Source organism: Pantherophis guttatus, chromosome 4 (genome assembly GCF_059756535.1).
Source record: "Pantherophis guttatus breed Tessera chromosome 4, ASM5975653v1, whole genome shotgun sequence".
In the NCBI taxonomy this organism is placed as follows: Eukaryota; Metazoa; Chordata; class Lepidosauria; order Squamata; family Colubridae; genus Pantherophis; species Pantherophis guttatus.
In genome coordinates this window covers 75,227,922-75,254,251 of record NC_142066.1, presented here as the reverse complement: position 1 = coordinate 75,254,251, position 26,330 = coordinate 75,227,922, and the positions used below count along the sequence as shown (strand labels likewise).

The following is a 26,330-nucleotide window of genomic DNA, read 5'->3' as shown; positions in this document are numbered from 1 at the left end:
TCTGTAATTACTTTCACAGATAAACAGCCAGGATAATCTGCTAAATTGGAGCAACAAATAATACTGTCCATTAATCAAGTTATTTAAAGAACTTTAGTCAGAAAATAACTCATATGCTTTAACTTTTTCAGATAATAAAATACAACAAAATAAAAAACTAACCATTTGAGTCTAGCCTTCATCATTCTTAAAATCAATTGTCTGAGATAATTACCTCATTTTCTAAAAGTACATCTGATTGTACCATACATGCATGGGTACATGTGCATGTGCACCTACACAATTGTACACGATTGTACACAATTTAGTCCAGGTTCCCATTCTATTCATTCAACCCGTCATGTACTTTTTACATTAAGGAAGTTCCTTACTTAGAATAGTTACACTCAATCCTTATTGAAACCTGGAAATCTGTCTTAATATGTGAAGTCACCCCTATCTATATGCTATTGGGGCAAGAATTCTTTTTTCACCCTTATTCAGTCACTGTTCAGCCATTTCTTCACATTCTTTCCCTCTCTAGGTGGACAGGCTCACCAGACAACCAATTTTTCTACATAGGACATAAGCAGGGTGGGCCAATTCTTATCAAATAAAGGTTCTAAGGTTCTAAGCTACAAAGAGCATTATAGGTTATAAATAGCACTATAAATAGTGCCCATGAACCTTTTAGCTCCCCCAAATGCAGAGGTGGGCTGCTGCCAGTTCGCACAGGTTCGGGCGAACCGGTAGTTAAGATTCTGCTCAGTTCGGCAAACTGGCAAATCCCACCACTGACTGGACCCGCCTGGTTTTTTTGGTCTGTTTTCTGGGCCATTTTTTGGCTTTGGGCAGTTTTTCAGACCAAAAATGGCCCCCAAAACAGCCCCCAAAATGGCCTGAAAATGGCCTGAAAGACAGCTTGAAAATGGCTGGGAAAATGGCCAAAAACGGTCTGAAAACGGCCAAAAGACAGACCAAAAAATGGGTGGAGTGGGGCCAGCCAGTGGTGGGATTACCCCAACTGGCTGAATCCTACCTCTGCCTTTGAGGTGAGTAGCCAGGAGGCAGGGTTGTGTGTGATGAGTGACATCACCCACCCAGTCACATGACCAACCCACAATGCCTACTCAGCCAGAGAACCGGTTGTTAAGTTATTCAAGTCTCACCACTGCCCAAATGGTTGGAATATCCTAAACCAGGATTTATTTATAAGATCATGGACATTGCATTTTGGATTGTGTGAATGATCTTCAAAGGCAGCCATCAATAAAGAACTTTATTACCAGATCCACAACTGTGATTTCAACTTTCATGTTAATATTAGTAAAAGTATGTCCAGACACTTAATAATTTTTCCCCCTTGCCAAAAGACATTTGATACCAACTTGCATTTCATCTGCAACACACAATCATTGTAAAAACAAAACAAAACTGCTTCTAAAAAGCAAAATCTACTGTCATACTTAGGTAGAACCATTAGATGGCACTATAAAACAATTTTTCATATTTGGAAATCCCCGCTCCCAATTTTTTTTTGTGACTATTTCAGAGGTAGCACTAATGCTACAAGAAAGATCTGTTCTTTTGAATCAATTTAAATGGCTTAAAAGAAATGAATTGTGGCATTCATCACAGCATATCAGGAAAATGCTGTACATCAGCATGTGTCACCATGATTAAATTTACAGTGGTGAACAAAATTTGTAAGTCAGAGGAAGATTGCTAAACTCAGACAGGAAGCTCATTAAATCAACTGTGTTATCTCTTGAGAAATGAGGACAGACAGTTTTGTATATCAATTTGTTCTCTTGGCGGAAATAGGAAGAATATAAATAGCAGCATCCAAGTGTGGATGTGACAAAGATTTCAAAATCACCTCACATGGATCAAGATACCATTGTCTGAAGGATGCATCAAGACATCAGACACAAGGATGCAAGTTTTGCTGTTTGCATGATGGCATTACTGTGCATGTGTTATCATTCCTCTATCCCTATTGGGGATGGGCTCTCATATATGTAATTATTATTAATTAATACACCTATTGAAGAATATTATGGGAATAAAAATTCCTGTGCTACTATAAGACAAGATTCCAAGTCATATTATATCAGGGGCTCTCAGTATTCCATTTATCACCCTCTGAGTCCTCCAGAATGGGAAGGACCAAATTTGGCACCACATTTTCAGCAGATTTAAGAAGTGAAATGAAGACTTGAATTTGATTCAATCCAATCTGGATGCTTTAAGTCTCCGGGCAATTTACAAAGCCCCTATGTCAGGAGTCAGCAACCTGTGACTCTGGAGCCGCATGTGGCTCTTTCACCCCTCTGCTGCAACTCCTTGTCACTCAAAATATGCATCACAACCACCAATGTGCGACACCTGCTGGCACGCGATTTATTGAGCTTTTCAACCTCCAGTAGGCCATGGATAAATCCAACTAAAGAAAAGTTTCAGAAGAAAACAGAATATAGTTTCATTCAACTACATATGCTAGTTTTGTGGCTGCTCAAGAAATAGTCAGGCATGGGAAGGGTTTTGTGGCTCCTGGTGTTTTCTTTTCTGTGGGAAATAGGTCCAAATGGCTCTTTGGGTGTTTAAGGTTGCAGACCCCTGCCCTATGTCTAACATTAAGTATAGAACTTTCCCATTTTGGCTGGAGTACACAGCTGTGCTTGATCAAACCAAAAGGTCATTTTCTCTGAACTTTTTTCTCACAGCAGCCATCAAATGTGCCTAGAATGTTCACAAGCAAGAAATTAATGTAATTGTTTCTTCTTATTTGGATGTCAAACAAAATCCAAAGCATAAAGCGGCTAAAATGGCTAAGCATCTCCAATACTGATTGAAAGAGAAAGAGAACTGGTCTTGGTCAAAAATTTAAATGTTGAATATTCATATGTTCTTTCCAAGCCCTTGGAAAAATAATCTCAATTCTACTAAGGTGTTCAGCTAAATAGGGAATTACTTTTTTTCTTTTAAAGAACTTTTTTCTGTATTTTCATCAGTCCTTTCTCCCTCTATCTTGAATGATAAACAATGAAATCAAAATCCTAAATTATATTCTTCCTTATCCAGTCTACCTCTTATTTGGAGCATTACTGTGAAGATGTATATATGATTAAGAGGGCTGTCCCTCCATTCTGTCTGTGATCTGCAAATATGAAAGAAGGATGAGAAATCAAAAGTACTCAATCTGCTATCCACATTGATTGAAGAGAAAGATAATTTCCTATAAATTGGGGAAAAGAATTCATCTGGTATTTCCTAGGAAAATGGTAATAGATTGTGCTATTGAATGTTCTGATTACCTATATGCTTCCAGATCCAATTCCAGGTATTGCTTATTACTTTTGGAATGCATAGGGAACAGCAACATTTTTATCAAAGAAGCATGGAATATTGACATTTTTGAATATTGGTATTGGAGAAGATCCCTGAAATACCTTGGACAGCCAAGAAAACAAACAAATGGATCATTGAACAAATTAATCTAAAGTTCTCATTCACATTACAAATGACCACACTCGAAATATCCAACTTCAGATCCATTATGCAAAAACCCAGCTCTCTGAAGAAAGGTCTAATACTGGGAAAGATGGAAGGAAAGAAATAAAGGTGACCTCGTAGAAAATTGGATGGACTTAGTTAAGGTGGCAAGGAGTGCACCCCATTGGAAGACTTGAGGGACTGGGTGAGGAATAGATCGTTATGAAGAAAAATTCATCTACAGGGAGTCCTCAATTAATTACCATTCATTCAGTGACAGTTTGAAATTCCAACCAGCTGAATAAAAGGACTTACGACTCATGCTTGAAGTTATGGCCATATATTCCCTGTACTAATGTGATCTTGATCTGATTCATTTGCACTTGTGACTTTTCAATTTCATTTTCAATTTTTCCTGCTGGCCTTCCCAGAAAATCAATAGGAAAGCCAGCAAGGAAAGTTATAAACCACTGCTACCTGTCAAAAGGACTTCCTCTAGTTTCTGGGGTTGGCTGTAAAAGATCCATCCTGAAATCCAAACAGGACCTTGGCACAATGCATTAGTAGCATGATCCTTTGTAGCTAGCCACCAGCTCCTCTGATTTCTGGAGGCTGGCTAAAATTGGTCTTTTTCAAAATCCAAGTAGGATTTTCAAACAAGGATTTACAGCTCCAGAGCAGAAATGTTGCGATCATCCGGTGGGCTCCCCATGAGGGGTCCAGATTAGAGAAGACACAGGCACAGGTGTTTCTCGGGATGAGAGAGCCTCGAGCTGACTCCAGACCTCTCTTTTATTAAACAAGGGTATAGGGCGTATCAGAAGACATGATTACAGCTATACATTCTCATATTACATTCGTGATTAAAAGAAAAGTATTCAGTTACTACATATTTACCCCATATATGGGCATAAGTTTCATATCCTACAATCCCTACAGTAAATCATATGATTTCTAGGAAAGCAATACCTAAAGCAAAAACAAAACTTAAACAGTCTAATGGTTCATGATCTCCAAATTATTTCGGTGCCAGGCTCCGCATATGTGTTCCAACCAACCAGTCTGATCCACACATACACCATGGCTACCTCATTCCCACATTTCCTCTGTTTTTGTTTTTTGCAACAGGGTTAAAGGGAATTTTTCAGTTTCGTCCCCGTTACTCTCCGTTCCGGGGATATTGAGTAGAGATCGTTGTTCAAGGTTCAGCTATGTTGTTGTTATGATGTTTTCTTTACATTTGGCAAATATGTTTGTCATCATAGCAAATGAAGCAGGAATACATTGGATACTACAACATACAGAAATAAGCAAAGCAATGATTATGAGTACAGTAGACAATATGTTCTTCAGCCATCCGGTTTCTGCAAATGTTTTTAGCTCACCCATCCTTTTATTATGTCGAACAAAGTTAGCGGAAAAGTGGCCAGGAGATGTCAAGCGAGGTAGGTTATCAAGTTTATGAGTTGTATTCCAGTTATACATTTCCACAAATCGCTCGCACAAATTGTATTCCCATGCCGGTAGAACGAATGTATTTTCAGGGCGGGTGCCAGGCAGTGGAAGAATTTTTGTGCAGGGTCTGTAATGTCTGAGAGCTTCTTTGCGGCAGAATTATTCCGTTTGATGCATAATTCCGCAGGAAATGGGATAGAAAGTGTCACTGAGTAAGTTTTGTTCATAGTGGGATAGTTTGTAAAGTCATTTATTATTTTTTCTTTATCTGTGACAACTGAGGGGTGACCGAGGAGCCTCTCTTCACCTCATCTACATCAAAGAAGGAATGTGCCCGCCTACGTGCTGAAGACTTTTACAAGCATAATTTCTTTGGCACAATATTATGAACAAAGAGGGAACAAAGAGGGTCCTTTAGTGATAGAAACTTTCACTACGTTCTTATAGGGGTGACTACTGAATAAACACGTTCCAATAAACAAATCTATAATATAAAAATCCTAACAAAATATAAGAAATAAAGGCACATAAAGGGTATATATGATTGTGTGTACTCCTTTGAGTCTCAGGAAGATTCTCTCCATTATTCCCCTGGTCCCATTACCACATATGGATTTGACTCCGTATCTGTAAGTTCTTCCACAGGGTAGGGACCAAGTTGATTAAGAAAATGTTATGTCAAAGCTAGTTCCTTCTCAATTTGAATCTCTTTTATAGCTCTGATTGATAATTGTCTAAGGATTGGTATCACACATGGGATGAATGCTAAGCCAGCTATTGCGCATATGAACAAAAATATCATTTGTTTAATCCATCCGGATCCAGGCACCCAAGAAAACCACATGTCAGAAGTTTGTAACCTCTGAGTTATTCTGGAAGCCCTATCCTGCAAATCCCGAGCACCTTCTCTGACCACACCTGATTTGTTCATGTAGAAACAACAATCTTCACCTAAAAATATACATGTTCCTCCCTTTTCTGCTGTCAGGAGGTCTAAGGCACGTTGGTTTTGTAACACTACAGCAGCCAAAGAATCTATCTGATTTTGGACTTCAATTAAAGTGCCAGCAATTTGATTCAAACTTCCTTGCAGCTCCTCTGAGATTTGCTTAAATTGGATTACAGAGTGAGTTAGTCCTGCCACTCCTGTCCCTACAGCTGTACCCATCCCTATAAGCACTAATAGCGGGATGAGTATGGGGACCCTCTTCTGAACATGTCCCAGAAGGGGAACAGGGATAGAATGCTCTGTACTGACAACACCTACTTTAGGAAAAAGGTGGGCCAGTATACACACACCTGTCCAGTTTGCTGGCAAACACAGATATGCATTTGTTCCACACAAAAAAACCACTCCTTTTTCTTCCACGCATATTCCGATGTTCATGGAGAAGGCATGGATTCTATGGTTGTTTTCATTAGTCCAGACTCCCAAAGTCCCTGCTACAAACATTGCCGCTAAAGGTTGTAATGGGACTTCTAGTGATGGGTCCTTCTGTTTATCTCTGAGAATTGGTCCTTCAAAAATATATCGAGAGGTAGTATTTCCCGGTGGAAAAAGGATACACAGATCTGCTTTGGACTTTAGATTGAACCAAATGGGAAATCCTGGAGGGTGAAATGGTCTTGGACAGCTTTCCAAGGACAGATTCCATCCACCCCACCTCTCCTTTCTAAAGTGTAGTTCTGGTGGAGCTGAGAAAGTAACCTTTTGTTGAAATTTGCGGTAAGCAGAGGGAAAAACTCCCTTTGTTAATTTTATGTCCACCAAATTTATTTTTGGGCCAAAATATATTGCTGACTGACATTGTTTGTCTGTCAGGGATCCTACAGGCCTACCAAATTTCTGATGTCTCTTTACACACAAAGAAGGTGTTCCTATGAGGTCTACACCTGTAGCAATTGGGCCTGTGATAGAAAGATGACTTTTTCCCAATCGTTTGAATGCTTCATAAAAATCTCCTTGTATTGGTGAGACGGGTACTTTATCTCTACTATCCCTTTCAAGGAGAATTGTAGCAATTGTTCTAACCCAGAGTTGTGATTTTACAGGGATAGCATGATAAAATGCAGGGTCAGCAGATAGGCATAACCAGCATTTCTGACCTAGGGTAGGGTTGTACTGATTAACAAGATCTTGACTTAATTCCAGAATCCGTGAGATATAATCTCCTCTATGCAATTGTTGCAGAGGCCCATTTTCCTTATCCACTCCCCCCTCAGCTGGGAATGTCAATATGGGAACCTTAGGTGGTGGAGTAGACAGGTAGAAAGTAAGGACCTCGTGCATAGACAATGCGTTTCTGGCGGGAGCATACTTGACTTAAAGTGTATGTATGTGGGGATTTGATGTTCCTTACATGGGCACTTGAGAGTCCCAAAGCTAACAATGTCCAAAGCCATAAACAAATCATAATCACTGTGGTGTGAAGCTCACTACATCAGGGGGAGGGTCAGTGGTGGGTGTGGTTTGGGAAATAGGAGTAGTGGAGTTTGTCCGATTAGCAGCTATTTGAATGTCTTTTATTACTGTCCCATTATGATTGAACGTAGAGGCTGCTGACATGAAGGATCATGTGATGTAGGGGCAATAGATGCAAGATCGTGACTGGTTTCTCCTTCTTTTTGTTGTAAATGAAATGGTCTTACGTGTCTTCCGGGGATCCAAATGGTGCGATCGTTGTACTGGACAGCAGCGTATCCACGGCCCCAGGTAATAAGGTCAGCGGGCCCTTTCCATGTAGGATCGGGTGGTTGGCGGAAACAGACCTTCGGTTTTGGGGTAGCTGATGGGGAAGCAGAAAAATGACGGGTTGCAGCCGATGTGGGAGGCTGTCCAGTCAGGTTAAGAAAGTTCAAAGTATATAAGCAAAGATTGAGTTTGTTTTGCATGGCTGGGAAGCCGAGGCATTTTTCCTCTTTCAATTTATCCAGAGCGTTTTGAGGGTCTGATTAGCCCGTTCTGCAATTGCCTGGCCTTGAGAATTGTAGGGTAAGCCAAATTTGTGTGTGATGGACCACTTGTTACAAAAGTCTGCAAAGGCAGTACTGGTGTACGCAGGTCCATTGTCAGTTTTAAGTTCAATTGGGCGTCCCATCGATGCAAAAGTCCGAATACAATGATTTATTACATGTTTGGCTGCTTCTCCCCTTTGTGGGGATGCCATGATGAATCCTGAATAAGTATCCACGGAAACATGCAAATATTTCCATGGGGCAAAGGAAAGGTATTGAGTCACATCCATTTGCCAGATTTCATAAGCTTTGAGACCTCTAGGATTAACACCCATAGGGATAGAATGAGCTTGTTGACTACAGGTAGGACATTGTTGTATGATGGCAGTCGCTTCGGCTGCCGTGAGACCAAATTGTTTTGCCAATGCTTTTTTATTTTGATGAAAATAAGCATGACTGTCCCATGGTGTGATGGGAGACATAACCATGAGTGCAGTTGCAGCAGCATCGGCTTTGTCATTTCCCTCCTGGAGGGGGCCCGGGAAGGGCTGATGACTTCTTATATGGGTCACAAAGAATGGCTGAGTTCTGTCAGAAATAAATTTCTGTAAAGTGAGCATTAAGATTAACAGATCAGAATCTAACGCAGGAGACAAATAGGAATAATAAATTTGTTTTATAATTTGAGTAACGTACAGACTGTCCAGGATTAAATTGAAAGGCGTATGAGCAAAGTGCTGAAAGGCCAATATAGCAGTGGCAAGCTCAGCCCACTGCGCAGATGTTTGGGGTGAAGTAATTTTGGTGTGCCATTGCCCGTCAGAGTTCCAGGCACAAGCACCATATGTTTTGCTACCATCTGCAAATACTGTAAATGTATCCGGAATCGGCTGGGTTGCCATGGGAGATTGCCACACAAACGGGACTGCTTTTAGAAGAGCCAGCCGTGGATCAGAAGGAGGATGACATGAAACTTCCCCCGGCCATTGTGCCAAAGAATTTTGTAAAGGATCCGAATTAATATACATGACTTCCCAATCCGCCAATGAACAGGGAAGATACAGGGTGCTGGGTTCAATTGCCATAAGGGCTTTAGAGCGAAGGTGTCCTTTTTGGATCAGCTGAGTGAATTGAGATGATTGTGGAGTAATTGTTTTACGAGGTGTGTGCAGTAAATGGAGCCATTCAATAATTAGGAGCTTGTCAGTTTTTTGGGTGAGTACCGCAGTGGGTAAATTTAGAGTGTTAATAATTATTAAAGTAATAGGCGTGTCCATCTCACAACGATCGACCCATCGCTGTTCCATGGTTTTTTGTATTAACTCTACCACATTCAATTGTTCTTGGCCCAATCCTGTCTCAATCCTGTCTCCCGGTTGTTTTCCTTTTTTCAGGGCATCAAAAAGAGGCGAGAGTGTGGAAGTAGAGATGCCAAAGAATGGACGAGTCCAATTAATGGCACCTAAATATTGTTGTAATTGCACAAGAGTAGTCTCAGAGGGAAGCTTTAGCACAGGAGTAAAGAGAGCAGCATGAGAAGAGAGCAATTTATGACCTAAATATTTAAAGGGTGAATGAATTTGGATTTTTTCCGGAGCCACATGCAAACCATACACCTTTAAATGGTTCATAATTGTTGGTAATTTTTGCGCCACCGTGCCCATAGGGCCCGGGGCTGCAATCAAAATGTCATCCATATAATGGTAGACAAGAAAGTGTTTGTAAAGCTGTCAAATTGGAGCTAGAACCTTTCAGTTGGCCAAGAGGAGGGCCATTCTTCCGCTCTGATCACCGAAACATCAGCGTCGGAATCTAGAAGGCCAGAAAAGGTTTTACCCTTAATGACTACCTTTAATGTAGGCTTAGTTTCGGTTATAGAGGTGGTAACGGCTAAAATTTCTGCGTTATCTGAATCTTTTGACACAAGTATCATTTTGGCGACTACATCCCCAGCGGACAAATTTTGAGGCAAGGTGGAAGATAGGTGAAGTTGGAATTGCAAGGGAAATGGCAATGAGAAAATAGTAGGAAAAACCGAAATGCCTTTTAGTTGGGCATTCAGGTGAGACTCAATCAGGACAGAGACACTATCATCAAGATGCAAAGAAGATGTAACAGAAACAGTACACAAAGCATACGGTAAGTCAAAGGAAATTGGATATTGAATTGTCAATGGTGCAGAGGTTGGTTGATCCTGCGCAACCTTTGGGACGGGGCTAGTTGCTGGCCCCAAATCTAGTTTCCCTGGTAAGAGGGTTTTGATCGACATTGGTTATCCAATGGAAACCCTTTCTGCATTTTGGGCAGACTGTTTTTGGCCTGACGTCGCGATTTGAATTTGAGTTTCGTGCCGCTCTACCACCAGGTGCTCGGCATTGAGATTTGAAATGACCAGGTTTTCCACAGTTAAAGCAATTACCAGATGGTTTTTTCTCACTCCACTTTTGGATTGCTGAAGCAAGAAATTCAGCATGATAGGCGTGCGTGCCAACGGCACGACAGGCAGTCAGATATTGAGCCAGTGAGACACCTGGTGTATTGACCAATGGGGAGAGCAGGGCACGACAATCATTGTTTGCGTTTTCATAGGCCAATTTCATCGTAATTTCATGTCGTGCATCCGCGTTGGTGATTTGACGCGAGAGAGCAACTTACAGTCTCTCAACAAAATCTGAATAGGGTTCATTTGGACCCTGAACAATTTTTGCAAAAGATTGTTTGGATGTACCAGGGTCGTCCACTCGAATAAGAGCCTCGAGAGCAGCTTGAGAAGTTAAAGTAACAGTAGGAATTGGTAAAGCGTATTGAGCAGTAGGAGGCAGAAACCGTCCCTCGCCACAGATCTCATTAACTGTGACGGGGGGTTCCTAGCCGCTAAGAGGGCTGCATGACCCTGGTATTCTGAATGCCAAACAACATACTGAATCCCTGTTAGGATCATGCTAAACAAGTTCTTCCAATCAGCCGGAATCAGGAGGTGGGCGTTTGCCATGGTTCTCAACAAGCCTTGGGTATAAGGTGCTTGGATACCATACATCACACAGGATTGTTTGATGTCCCTTATCAATTTAATAGGGAGCGGTTCCCATTGCAGAACTTGCGCTCCTCCCTGGTTTACAAATACTAAAGGAAAAGCTGAAATCATTTCATCACCTTCTAATTCTCCCTCTCTATACGTTCTCATCATAGCGGATTGTACAGCGCCTACAGCAGAGGGGGAAGATGCGGAAGCAGAGGGTTCAGAGGTAGACAAAGGAAACGTCTCAGAGGAGGAGGAAGCAGGAGCTGTAGGAGGAACAGAAGGCTTGGATTGAAAGGGGTTGGGTTTAGCGGAAGAGCCGTCATATGGTGGCGGAGGTTCGGGAGACTTATCAGTGTCCTGAAAACTTTTCTCATGCATCATTAAACACTCTATGACCAATCTCCAGAGCGCAAGAACTTTTCCAGGGGCTCGGGGAGATTCGTGGAGCCAGGTTCCCATCTGTTTCCACGTTTTCACTTTTAAAGAGCCCTTTTCCGGATAAACCGGATAATGTTGCCAAATGTATTTTAGAAGGTAAATCAAATTCTTTTTTTATATCATGGGCAGGACTTTCCCATTATTTTTTAAAATAGTAATATTGGTCTTGGATATCTCGCCAAGCTCTTGCAGGTGCGCTGCCTGCTGCTTGGAAATATCTCCTCCCATACTCACGAGAGATTATCGTCGTGTTTCAGGTGAAATCGGGGTGCACAGCCTCTTCCAGGCGATGAGAACGGGAGTTCCAAGAGACGTATAGCCGTGAGGGTTATCACGTCGGGGTCACCAGTTGTTGCGATCATCCGGTCGGCTTCCCATGAGGGGTCCAGATTAGAGAAGACACAGGCACAGGTGTTTCTCGGGATGAGAGAGCCTCAAGCTGACTCCAGACCTCTCTTTTATTAAACAAGGGTATAGGGCGTATGAGAAGACATGATTACAGCTATACATTCTCATATTACATTCGTGATTAAAAGGAAAGTATTCAGTTACTACATATTTACCCCATATACGGGCATAAGTTTCATATCCTACAATCCCTACAGTAAATCATATGATTTCTAGGAAAGCAATACCTAAAGCAAAAACAAAACTTAAACAGTCTAATAATTCATGATCTCCAAATTATTTCGGTGCCAGGCTCCGCATATGTGTTCCAACCAACCAGTCTGATCCACACATACACCCTGGCTACCTCATTCCCACACAGAAAGACAGTGGAATAAGAGAGAGAGCATGGGCTGTTTTGAGTCTAGGGAGGCCCTGGGAGGCTTGATCCAGGCCACATGAAAATGATTCCCTGCTTATGGGCTGAACATTCTGTCTGGATTTTGGCAGGTAGGATTTTTAGCTTCTTAGAAAGGCAGCACAGTAAGGTACAGTGAAGAGTGAAGGGTGCCCCAGAGTTATGGGGGAGATCCAGCATAGGATGTGCCTGAGTGTCTCTTTGCTCAGAGACTGAAAAGCATGCTTGGAATATTGGGCCTCCCATCCACCTGACGCATCTCACATTCTTTTCCTGGCACTCCATCTACTTAATGACCCATAAGACCATTTAACAACAGCGACTTCCGGTTTCCTTGTCTTCGGCGACGGCGGCGCTCTTTGAAGCTCCGCCAGCCCCGCCGCCTGTAGAGCCGCTTCGCGATCGAGAAGCGGCTCGAAAACTTCAAAATCCTGAGGATTGTTGGAGGAGAGATAGCAGGGCACAGGTCGAGCCCCTGTAACCCCCCAGGGAATCGTTTCTGGGGAGGAAACAGGCGCGGCTCCCTTCCAACCTGCTGAGACTCCGGGCGGCGTGGGACGATTCTGCTTCTGCAGAACAAGCCGGCTGCAGGAAACTTAAAGCGAAAGAACTAGCTTTAATAAACAGCGAAACTACCTGAATCCTGAAATTTGGAAACGCAAGTATTAGCACTTTGTTGACTTTTCAATCTGAGAAAATGCAAATGAGTGAAAGTGCTTTGAAAAAACATGGCGCCTAGCTTCAGAGTTAACGAGCCAGCGAGTGTGGATTGGTGAAGTTACTTTGTTTTGCTACAAAGTTTCCAAGTTGCTACTAAGCTGCCTCGCTTGTTATAAGAGAAATAACTGGGAAATTTTTTCCCTTTTCAATATTGGACTTTGCTTTATTTTAACCCTTGTTTGATCAAATCTGGGGGACTTTTTTAGAAGTCTTTGTGCAGGAGGGAAAGGAAAAGGAACCTCCCTCTTTAGAAAAACTAGATCACGAGCCAGGATGGCTTCAAAGAAGCAGGAAGGGAAGGCATTAGGGGGGGGATCCCCCACACACAAACAGCAAACGCAACTTCCCCCTGCTCAACAGTTACAAACTCAGAAAAAAGAATTTGATGTGGCAGATTTAAAAGAATTTATTTCTAAAACTTTGGATGATAAATTTCAAGAATCACAACAGGAACTTCAAAAATCACATCAGGAATTTTTGCAGGAAATTAATGAAGTTAAAGACATGGTGAAACAGAATCAAATTATGGTGACCAAAAAAATATCAGAAGTGGCGTCTGGCCTGGCAGATTTTATTGGGAAAGTTGATTTTAAAGTTGAAGAATTTAAATCAGAAGTTAATGTTAGGATGAAAGACAATGATTATAAAATTGATGAAGTTGACAATAAAATGCAGAGAATTGAAGATGAGATTGTTATGATACAATTCCGGGCGATGGAATTTGCCATACGGCTTCGGGGAATTCGAGAGGAGGAAAGACAGGACTTGAGACAAGTTTGCTCTGAAGCCCTGGCTAAGATTTTACAAGTTAATCCTGATTTGGTATTTCATAAAATAGATAAAATCTACAGAGTGAACTCTTGGGTGGCCAGGCAAAGACAATTACCCAGAGATGTGGTCATATACTTTACTGAGAGAGAAATTAGAAATGATATCCTGCAAAAATCTTTTCACACTTCTATACAAGTGGGGGGCTCACGGCTTGTAATTTTTAAAGAGTTACCTCCTAAAATGCTGAAAGCTAGAAAAGAATTTGGTTTTCTTGTTAAGGAATTGAAAAATTTACAGATACCCTTCCGGTGGGATGCACCAGCTGGGGTAATTTTCAGATATAAGGGAGAAGGATATCGGTTGAATACCGTGGAGAAGGCACAACACTTTTACAGTACTATTCTTATGGAAAGAACACCATCTCCACGTACATCTACAGTTCTGGAGATTAAGGAGAGTGAAGAGAGGCAATTGAAAGAACAGTCTAAGCAGGAATTAGAAAACGTGCAAGGTGCAGAAGGAGGTATTCTGAGTGAGCCATCGCTGGATTCTTCTCCAATTTTGGATTTGATTCAGTTGACTGAAGTTAAAGATCAACGTATAACTAGAGCTCAATCCAAGCTACTTAAACAGAAGCAACAACAACAACAGGAAAGACAAGACAAGAAGGCAGTTAAGAGCACTGCACAAGAGATTGGCGCTATGGGAGGAGCGAGATCGAAGCTCGCGGATGAACTTCAAGCATATTGCTCCGCGCTCCAGAAAGAGGCTAATGACCTTTAAGTGTTTATCTTGGAATGTCAATGGGTTGAATTCAGCACAGAAAAGGAAAAAATTATTTACATATTTGAAACAATTTAATAATGATATAATATGTTTACAAGAAACGCATATTACAACTCAAGATCAAAAATATTTGATAAACTCAAAACTAGGAGCACATTATATATCTTCAACTTCGCAGAAAAAGAATGGTGTGGTTATTTATGTAAATAAAAAATTATCAGCAAAAGTTATAGAAGTAGATCAAGATGGTAGATTTGTAGCAATTGAATTGTTTACAGCAAATGGTCAAATTCTTTTGATTGGAATTTATGCTCCCAACCAACAACAGGATTATTTTTACAAGATGTTACATACTAAAATATTGCAATGGGACTACAGATCTATTTTAATTATGGGAGATTGGAATGGAGTAATTGATTCTAAATTAGATAAAAAGAGCTTGGCAAAGTCTAGAATTAGATTACCACAGACCTTTTTTGATATGAAAGAAGATATGGAACTAAAAGATGTTTGGAGAATACATAACCCAAATGAATTGGATTACACTTTTTTTTCTGATAGACATAGATCTTTTTCTAGGATTGATTTTATCTTGTTGTCAAATGATCTACTTGTTAAGACAAAAAGAACAAAGATTTTTCCAAGAATTTTGACTGATCATAGTCCTGTATGGATAGAAATCGAGATGGATAAGGTTGAGAGACGTTCTTGGAGATTAAATGAGAACCTGTTTAGATATGAAAAAAATATAATAGAACTTAAAAAGCATTTGAAAGAATTTTTTGAAATAAATTTGAATAAAGGTACCCCAGTTGAAATTGTTTGGGATGCAAGTAAAGCTTATATGAGAGGGGTACTTATCTACATGAATTCTAAACATAGACTGTTCCGACAAAAGAAAAGATCTGAGTTGGAAATGGAAATAAAGAATAAAGAACAGTTACTTATTAAAAACCCAACAGATGAAAGAATACGAAGTGCTATAAAACTTTTGAAAGACCAATTCCAAATGCTTATGGCGGAACAAGTTGCAACAAGTTTACAATACGCGAAGCATAATACATTTTGCAATGCTAATAAACCGGGCAGATGGTTGGCTTACACATTGAGGAAAAAACAAAGTATACGGACTATTGATAGTATTGATATTGGAGGGAAAGAAATCTTTCAACAAAAACTAATTAAAGAAGCTTTCGTGGATTATTATACTAAACTATATGCCAAAGATGAGGTGCAGAATGGACTTATAGAAAAATATTTAAAGGATAAGAGAGTTACAAAAATTACTGATCAACAAAAGGAAAGAATGAATTATCCTATAACAGAGGAGGAGATAATAGCAGCAATTAAACAGCTAAAAACAGCCAAAGCTCCTGGCACGGATGGTTTGACTGCAGTGTATTACAAAACTTTACAAGCTGAAATGGTGGGACAACTTAGAGATTTATTTTGCAATATTCAACAAGGGGGTAAAATACCCCCATCCTGGACAACTGCTTATATATCTTTGATACCAAAAGAACAAGTTGGTCCTAAAAAACCAGAGAACTACAGACCAATATCTCTTTTGAACACAGACTATAAAATTTACGCGAAGGTATTAGCCAACAGGTTGATGCCAGTAATCCAAAAGGTGATTCATGAGGACCAAGCGGGATTTATTGAGGGTAGATACATGAAGGACAATGTAAGGCAAGTAATAGACTTATTGGAATATCTTGATAAGAATAAACAGATTTCTGCAGTGCTGGTCTTTTTGGATGCGGAGAAGGCCTTTGATAGAGTGGATTGGAATTTTCTACTAAAGACTTTAAAAAAGATGGGCTTTGGGGACCAGTTTACACAGGCAATTTCAGCAATTTATCAAGAGCAAAAAGCACAGATTATTATTAATGGAAGTTTGACGATAGAGTTTAAAATTGAAAAAGGAACAAGACAGGGATGTCCGTTGTCCCCACTTTTATTTATTTTAACATTGGAAGTCTTGCTAAATACAATACGGGACTCAAAAATTTTGAAAGGCATAATGATAAGGCAAGAGGATTATAGAGTAAAGGCATTTGCAGATGATCTGGTGGTTACCCTATCACAACCAATGGAATCAATAATCTTGATGAACGACATTATACAAGACTATGGTAGAGTTTCAGGTTTCAGAGTGAACTCAAAAAAGACTAAAATGATAGTCAAAAATATGACACAAGATCGTAAACATGAGTTTGAAAGGAGGGCAGGTTTTGAAATTGTACCTAAGGTAAAATATCTTGGAGTTCAGGTTGCAGAATCAAACATGAAATTGTTTCAAAATAACTATGAGGTGTTGTGGCGAGAGGTTCAGAAAGACATGGGGACTTGGAAAAAGCTGCAACTGTCTTTACTTGGAAGAATAGCAGCAGTTAAGATGAACATTTTGCCAAGATTTCTGTTTTTGTTTCAAATGATTCCGGTGCTTAAAAGTGATAAACAACTGAAAGTTTGGCAAACTGGACTTAATAAGTTTGTCTGGAACGAGAAAAAGCCGAGAGTGAAATTGAAAATTATGCAAGATGTTCCAGAAAGAGGAGGCCTTAAACTTCCAAACCTACAGTTATATTATGATGCAGCAGCTTTAACTTTAACAAGTGATTGGTTTGGAAGTAAAAAGGCTGGAATATTGAATGCAGAAAGTTTTGATCTTGAATTTGGATGGCATGCTTACCTATTTTATGATGACAAAGTTGATAAAGTATTTAAAAGTCATATACTTAGAGACTCTTTGATGAGAGTTTGGAAGAAGCACCGACTCAAATGGGATTATAAAATACCGCTATGGCTGGATCTTGGTCATACCTTGTGGAATACAAATATAATGTCACTCGGGGGGGTTTTATACAAAGAGGTTCTTTTTACAGATGCGGGCAGATGGCAGTTGAAGACATTGCAGACACTGTTGGACGAAGGGATTAATTTAACCTGGTTACAATATAATCAATTACAATTGAGATGGAAAGAGGACCAAAAAACTGGTATTATGTTGCATGAGGAAGAATTGGTTAGACATATAAGAGAGAAAGGTCCAATGCATATTAAAAGGCTTTACAATGTTTTGCTAGAAAGGGATTCAGAAACGGAATTAGTTAAAGATTGTATGATTAAGTGGGCACAAAATTTTGAAGAACCAGTGATGTTGGAAACATGGGAAAAAATTTGGGTTCAGAATGTTAAATTTACACAGTCGCAGAATTTGAGGGAAAATTTTTATAAAATGTTTTATAGATGGCATCTAGATCCTAAAAAGTTGTCATGTATGTACCCTAATGTTCAGCCAAAATGTTGGAGATGTGAATGTTTGGATGCTACGTATTATCATGTTTGGTGGACCTGTAGGAAAGTTAAGGCTTTTTGGATAAAAATATGGTGGGTCATGCAGAATGTTTTGAAGAAAAAAATTCAATTTTCTCCACAATTGTTTTTATTGGGCATAGTTAAGGGTTTTACACGGGATGAAACAAAATTAATATTGTATATGATAACAGCAGCAAGATTGTTGATAGGTAAATATTGGAAGAATGAAGCTTTGCCTACTATCGAGGAATGGACTTCGAAGATGGCTAGTTTTGCAGAGATGGCGAAGATTTCAGCATATTTAAAAGATTGTTCACAAGAGACTTATGAATGGGAATGGAAAAGGTGGATAGAATATGTTCAGAACAAATACCAAATTAGAAAGTATCAAATAGCTTTTATTTGAAAACAATGTATTAGAAATATTTTAATATAAAGAGACAAAGAGGGAAAATTATGTAGGGGGAGGGATGGGTTCAGGTATATATATCAGTGTTATTAGTTATGAGTACATAATAGGGAAGTCTGGGGGGGGGAGGGTTAGGGAGGGTTAGGGAGGACGGGAAGTTTGGGGAGGGAGGTGGGGGGGTGAAAAAAAGGGGTGAAAATGTAATTGTAAAACTTTTGCAATAAAAAAAAAAAAAGACCATTTAACAACAGCAACTGAGAGTACCAAGATTGTGGTAGTTGAGAGAAACAGTCCATCTCACTTAATGGCTCCCAGTGGTCTTCTGGGTGCTCTTCAAGGTGTTGGTTATCACCTTTAAAGCGCTCTATGGCATCAGGCCTAGCTATCTTCGAGACCGCCTGCTGCTACCGACGACGTCCCATCGTCCCGTGCGCTCCCACAGAAAGGACCTCCTCAGGGTGCCATCAGCCAATCAATGTAGGCTGGTGACCCCCAGGGGGAGGGCCTTCTCTGTGGGGGCCCCTACCCTCTGGAATCAATTGCCCCCAGAGATAAGGAGAATCCAAGACCTTAGTGCCTTCTGCTGTGCCCTTAAAACCCACTTTTTCCAGCAAGCTGGGCTGGCTTAAGAAGAAATTTTAAATGTTTTAATTGGTTTGTATTTTTAATTTTGGGCCAAATTTATATATATTTTAATTGTTTTTTAATATTTGTATTTCATGTTTTTTAATTCTGGCTGTACACCGCCCTGAGTCCTCAGGGAGAAGGGCGGTATATAAATTTAAAATAAATAAATAAATAAATAAATAAAAATGACTGCTTTGCTCAACAACCAAGATTCTGGTCCCAATTTTGGTTAAGTGAAGACAATCTGTTTGTGGTCTCTAGAAGTAAAAAAAAAATTTTTTTGATAGTAGAATATCAACAATTAAAACAATAAAAAAAAATTTGACAGGAATTTTTAAAATGTATTTAGCTGTGAAATGAAAATTTATTCCAAATTTTATCTGGTTTTTGTGGTTTATACTTTTGTGGGTTTTTTTAGAAGATAAAATCAATGCCTCAAATTATATAGAACAAACTAAGATATTTTCAAAATTAGTGGACCAAAATTATTGAAAAATACTCCGTGCATCTGAAGTACTTCAAGCAGTTATTACATACTGTAATTTTCTTCTTAACAGAGCAAATAATGGGAAAAATCCAGGAACATTGAAAACAATATCCTCTGAATTCTATATAAAATCTATTTATTTATTATTTATTTATTTTATTATTCATATTTCTATGCTGCCCATTCTCCAAGGACTCTGGGCGTCTTACACCAAAGACAGTATATTAAATAGCACCCACCTCGGAAGAATGGAAGGCTGAGTCAACCTTGAGCCGGTGAGATTTGATCTAGCAGTCAGCTGAAGTAGCTGCAGTACTACACTCTAACCACTTCGCCATTTCGGCTCTTATCCTATGAACATAGGATTACTCCATAATACCTCACAGATCAAGGTTATATCTCAAAAACACTTTCAGACGATGAGACAATTATCACTTTCAAAATTGAAATGATCACTTCGGAAAGGTTCATATTTAACATTACTATTGTTGTATCTGTATTTGACTTGTTTCATGGGATCCCATCTTGGCTACTATCAACCCCACAGATTTGATTAGTATTTTACAATTGTACCAGCATTTTACAATATGTGAAATAAAATTAAGTGTTAACAGCAGATATCTCATTCAGCTAGCTACTCCATATAGGAATTAAAGTTATGTAGGACAAAATAGAAACTAAACGAATAGTTATACATCAGTCCTTCAAATCTCTCTTCTCTAACTGACCAGAAAGGAATAATATCACCAAAACATGGTGGTTAGAGGTTACCTGATGTCCCAGTAATAGGTAGATTCATGAGTAGAGTTGGTAGAATTAGAACAACTCCCTACTGTAGCCTTCACAACTTGAAAATGGGGTAAAGGTTTATTTATATTGATAATGTGTCACTAATTGTAGTTATCAAGTGCCCTACATCGCACTAGTTATGGTAATTGTTCTCTTTCTTGTTCCTGCTGATTTTTCACTTGTTTGTGGATGATACACATACTCTTAAAATGATACAGGCATTTCACTCCTTAGGAGTTCAGAACATAACTTATGATATGGATTTTTTTCATATGGTACAGCACTATCCAGGAATCTTCTGAAATAAAATAAAATGAATGAGCTGGAAGAGACCTTAGAGGTCTTCTAGTCTAGCCCCCTGCTCAAGCTGGACAACCTATACTATTTCAGATAAGTGACTGTCTAGACTCTTCTTAAAAACATCCAGTGATGGAGCGTCCACAATTTCTAGAGGCAAGCTATTCCACTGGTTAATTGTCCTCACTTAGGTGAGGTTTCAGGTTATTAATTAATTTCAGGTTATTTCTCTCTTTGATTAGTTTCCAACCATTGTTTCTTGTCCTACTCTCTGGTGCTTTGGAGAATAATTTGACCCCATCTTCTTTGTGGCAGCCCTTCAAGTACTGGAATACTGCTATCATTTCACTCCCAATTTGTCTTTTCTTTAGACTAGCCAAACCCAAATATTTCCCCCCATCTATACATTATACCCTGTTGAATATTAATCACTCTAGAATTCTGTGAAGTATTACAGCACAGAATTTAGAAAATAATATGATTACATTGGGTATTAGCCAGTGGTGTTATAAAGGGGCTAAAGAACCCCATCAGAAATTAAGCAAAGGCGGATTTCCGGTTGGTACCGCCGGCGTTGTGGACGGTCTCTCTGGACCGCCGGCCCAGCGATCTCGTTAAAGCCGCTTTGACAGCATTAAGCAGCTGTCTGGTGGCTTGAAAACCTCTCCATCGGGAGAAGAAGGAGAGGAGAGCCGGTGGGTGTGGGTAGAGCTCCCCGTAAACCTCCTGGAATAATTCCAGAGGCTTGGAGGGCGAGAGCTCCCCGGTTAGCCCACTGAAGCTCTGGATCCAGGATGACTCTGTTTTAAACAGAATCAGACGTCGCAACCAACTCTGCAGGCAAAAGTGATTGAATACAAGCGCAGACAGAGTGGAAACAGGAGAACAAGCATTTACAAGTAACAGCACTTAACTCCGGGTTTACATTGTTTCTAATTGAATCTCTTTGAGCTGGAGGCTGGAAGATGGCGCCTTTGTTGTGGGTGTGAGAGTGAAAGTTAGAAATGAAAGTGCTTATTGAGAACTTTGCGCTCTGAGAGTGGATTAAAGCTGCTGGGAATTGAGAGCTTGTGGAGAAAAGACTATTTTGCTTGACAAACTATAAACTATAAATTTTTGAAAATTATTCAAGGGATTTTGTGGCTGTGAAAGGAAAAAAGACTTTTAAAATAAAGATGGCTTCTAAACAAGTTAAGCCAGGAGTTTCTAAAAGTGGAGGAGGTTCTCCAGTAGTGTCAGTAGTGACACAGAAAGCACAACTTCTGGCTGATTCACAGAGCCAGGAGGCTTCTTTTAATGAACTTAAAGAATTTATAAAAGAAGCCATGAATAATCAAACTGCAGCTATGAATAACCAAACAGTAATTATGGAAGGGAAATTTAAAAAAATTGAGGAGGATATAAAGGCAATTAAAGATGTTGTTGAAGAAAAGCATAATGAAATAAGAGATGACATTGTTCTAGCAGTTTCAGGATTGGCAAAACACCTTCAGCTGGATGAGAGAGTAGAAGAAATCAATGAAGCCAATCTGAACTTGGAAAATAAAGTAGGAGACATTATGACTAAAACAGAGAAGGTGGGTGATGAATTGGTTATGTTACAATATAGATTTATGGAATTTGCCTTGAGATTGAGAGGGCTGAAAGAAAATAGCTGGGAAAATCTAAAGGACATTTGTGTAGAAGCTATGGCAGGGATAATCAAAGAAAGATCAGAAGATGTGGCAATCCGAATTGATAAAATTTACAGGGTTAACTCTTGGGTGGCAAGACAAAGGCAGTTACCAAGAGATGTGGTGATCTATTTTACAACCAGGAGGATCAGAAATGACATCTTACAAGCTTCCTACAAGAATAAGGTTCAAGTGGCTGGACAAGAAGTGGTGGCTCTGAAAGAGATCCCCCCCAAAATGTTAAGAAGTAGAAAGGACTTTGGCTTCCTGGTAAATGAACTGAGAAATCAACAAGTGCAGTACAGATGGGATATTCCAACTGGTCTAATAGTGAATTATGGTGGAGAAAGATACCGTTTAAACACAGTTTGGAAGGCAAAAGATTTCTATGTCAATGTTCTAAAGGCTGGATAACCACCTTCACCAGGGGGCGGGGGGCAGAAAGAAAATGGAGATGTTACAACAAGAGAAAGATGGAAAGCAGATACAAACTTATGCTGAAGCTGCAGCTGGAGGAATTATCATGGAAGAAGATTGAGAGCAATTTGGGGGCCCACCCCCAACTTTGGAACTACTCAAGAAGACAGAGGAACCAAGAAAACAACGATTGACACGAGCAACCTACAAACGCCAAGAACAACAACTAAAAGTGCAACAGTCTCAAGACTCATCTCAAGAAGTCAAAAAAACAGAAGCAGTGGCAGGGGCTAGGCTGAAGAGTAAGATGGAGGAGGATATTCAGCTGATGCTTTTGAAGCTTTGAGGGGCCAAAGATGGCAACTAAATTCCTATCCTGGAATGTTAATGGTTTAAATTCACCACAAAAAAGAAAGAAAATATTTCACTACTTGAAACAATTTAAGAATGATGTTATTTGTTTGCAAGAAACACATATTAGATTATCAGACCAAAAATATTTGATAAATTCAAGATTAGGTACACACTTTGTGGCATCAGCACCAAAGAAGAAAAATGGGTTAGTTATATATGTAAAGAAAGGATTATCAGCTAATTTAATTGAGGCAGATACTCAAGGAAGATATATTGCAATTGAACTATTAACTCAGAGTGGAAAAATGCTCTTAATTGGAATATATGCACCTAATCAACAACAGGACAAATTTTATAAATTTTTACACACCAAAATAATACAATGGGACTATAAATCTTTTATACTAATGGGTGATTGGAATGGAGTAATAGATACACAGAAAGATAAAAAAAGTTTATCAAAGATCTCAATACGTGCGAAATTACCTAAATCTTTTTTTGATATGATGGAAGATATGGAACTGAGCGACATTTGGAGAGAACGGAATGTTGAGGAAAGAGATTTTACATTTTTTTCCGATAGACATCAATCCTTTTCCAGGATTGATTTTATACTAATCACAAATGATTTTTTTTCTAGGGTGAAGAAGACAAAGATATGTCCAAGAATTTTAACTGATCATAGTCCAGTCTGGGTGGAATTGGAACAGGAGAGGGGAGAAAGGAGGTCTTGGAGGTTAAATGAAAATTTATTTAGATATGAAGAAAATGTGAATGATCTTAAAAAACAAATGAAAGAATTTTTTGCTATTAACATGCATAAAGATACCTTTAGCTTTAATACATATGAATAATAAACATAGATTAAAACAACAAAAGAAGCGGAAAGAGATAGAGGAGGAAATAAAAAAGAAAGAACAATTACTTATACTTAATCCAGGAAATAAGAAAGTAAAAGAAACAATAAACATACTACGAGAGCAATTCAATATGTTAATGGCTGATCAAGTGGCAACTAGTTTACAATATGCTAAACACAATACATTTTGTAATGCTAATAAACCAGGCAGGTGGTTGGCTTATGTGTTGAGGAAAAAACAGAAATCACGAGTTATCGGTAAGGTAGAATTTAGAGGTAAGGAAGTTTATCAACAGAATATGATCAAAAAAGCTTTTTTAGAATTTTATACAAAGTTATATGCTAGTGATTCAATACAAGGCATAGATATAGATAGATACCTAAAGGAAGAGAATATTCCTGAATTAACGTTAGAACAGAGGGAAGGATTGAATCAGCCAATAACCTCTGAGAAGATTATTGCAGCAATTAAACAGTTAAAAACAGGTAAAGCTTCGGGAACAGATGGATTAACAGCTGTTTATTACAAGAATTTACAGTCTGAAATCGTAGAACCGCTTAGAGTTTTATTTTGTAAAATTCAATCAGGGGGAGGAGTCCCATCCTCTTGGAGAACAGCTTTTGTTTCATTGATCCCGAAGGAAGATCAAAACTGTGCCAAACCTGAAAATTTTAGGCTAATATCACTTTTGAATACTGATTACAAAGTCTTTGCCAAGATATTAGCGAATAGATTAATGCCAGTTATGCAAGAAACAATTCATAATGACCAATCAGGGTTTATAAAAGGGAGGCAAATGAAATACAATGTTAGACAAATTGTAAACCTATTGGAATATTTGGAAAAAAACAACCAAGTCCCTGCAGCGTTCATATTTTTGGATGCAGAGAAGGCATTTGATCGATTGAATTGGCAATTTTTATTTAAGATAATAGAAAAAATGCATTTTGGACAGTATTTTACACAATCAATTAGAGCAATATATCAGGAACAAACAGCACAAATAATAGTTAATGGAGGTTTAACAGATGCTTTTAAAATTGAGAAAGGAACAAGTCAGGGTTGCCCTTTGTCTCCATTGCTGTTTATTTTAACTTTAGAAGTTTTGTTGAATAAGATACGTGACTCTGATAAAATAAAAGGAATTGTAATTAGACAGCAAGATTACAGATTAAGAGCGTTTGCAGATGACTTGGTTGTTACTTTATCTCAACCTATAGAATCAGCTCCACATATGTTGGACATAATAGGTCAATATGGTAAGGTATCTGGATTTAAAGTAAATCAACATGAGACAAAGATGATAACTAAAAATATGTCTATATCTCAAAGAGAAGACTTAGGAAGAATAACGGAGTTTGAAATAGTTAAAAAGGTTAAATATCTAGGAGTATATATTGCAGCCTCAAATACGAAATTATTTAAAAACAATTATGAAGTTCTTTAGCAAAAAGTGCAGAAAGAAATGGAAAATTGGAAAAAGTTACAACTATCTCTACTGGGAAGGATAGCAGTAATAAAAATGAATGTACTACCCAGGTTCTTATTTTTGTTTCAAATGATATCAGTGCTTAAGAAAGATGGAAATTTGAGGGAGTGGCAGAAAGGGGTTAATACTTTTATTTGGGGTGGGAAGAAACCAAGAGTGAAATTGAAAATTATACAGGATGTATGTGAGAGAGGAGGTCTTAAAATGCCTAATTTAAGATAGTACTATAAAGCAGCTGTCTTATCACAAATTAGCGATTGGTTTAATTTAACTGAAGAGAGAATGTTAAATATAGAAGGTTATGATCTGTTATATGGATGGCATGCTTATTTGTTATATGAAAAAAAGTGGATAAGGTGTTTAAGGGTCATATACTTAGAAATGCGTTGTTGAGGGTTTGGAAAAAGTATCAATATAAGCTAAACTACAAGATACCTATATGGGCAAATCCCAGACATGCAGTAGAAAATATAAGTATAGAACAAAAACAGGAGGTGATTACTTATAAAGAGCTTCTTTTTATGGAAAGGGATAAATTGCAATTGAAACCTTTAAATGTATTGAAAGAAGAAGCGATAATTTATACTTGGTTTCAGTATGGTCAGCTTCAAGCTAGATGGAGGGAAGATCAAAAAATTGGTGTCATGCAAAATGAGGAAAACCTGGTAAAAGAGATTAGAGATCAAAGTCAAATGCATATTAAAAGGTTGTATAATGCATTATTGGAAATAGATTCAGAAACAGAATTGGTTAAGGATTGTATGATAAAATGGGCACAAAACTTTCAGGATCCAGTGATGATAGAAACATGGGAAAAAATTTGGGTTAGAAATGTTAAATTTACGCAAGCACAAAATCTGAGAGAAAATTTTTATAAAATGTTTTATAGATGGCACTTAGATCCTAAAAAATTATCATGTATGAATCCAAACTTACAAGCTAAATGTTGGAGATGTGAATGTGATGATGGAACTTATTATCATATATGGTGGACATGTAAGAAAATCAAGGCATTTTGGATAAAAATTTGGTGGGTGATGCAGAACATCCTGAAAAAAAGGTTGAAATTTACTCCGCAATTGTTTTTATTGGGTATAACTACGGATTGTACAGCATTAGAGACTAAACTGATTTTAAACTTAATATCAGCAGCTAGGCTGTTGGTAGTGCAATACTGG

General features: G+C 38.7%; 1 pseudogene across 1 annotated transcript; it reads right to left on the bottom strand.

The window, feature by feature from the left end:
- Positions 1-4,228: 4,228 nt before the first annotated feature.
- On the bottom strand, positions 4,229-11,365 carry LOC148114172 (endogenous retrovirus group K member 8 Gag polyprotein-like; annotated as a pseudogene). The gene has a single exon (XR_015734170.1). The product of XR_015734170.1 is annotated as an endogenous retrovirus group K member 8 Gag polyprotein-like (transcript).
- Positions 11,366-26,330: the final 14,965 nt, after the last annotated feature.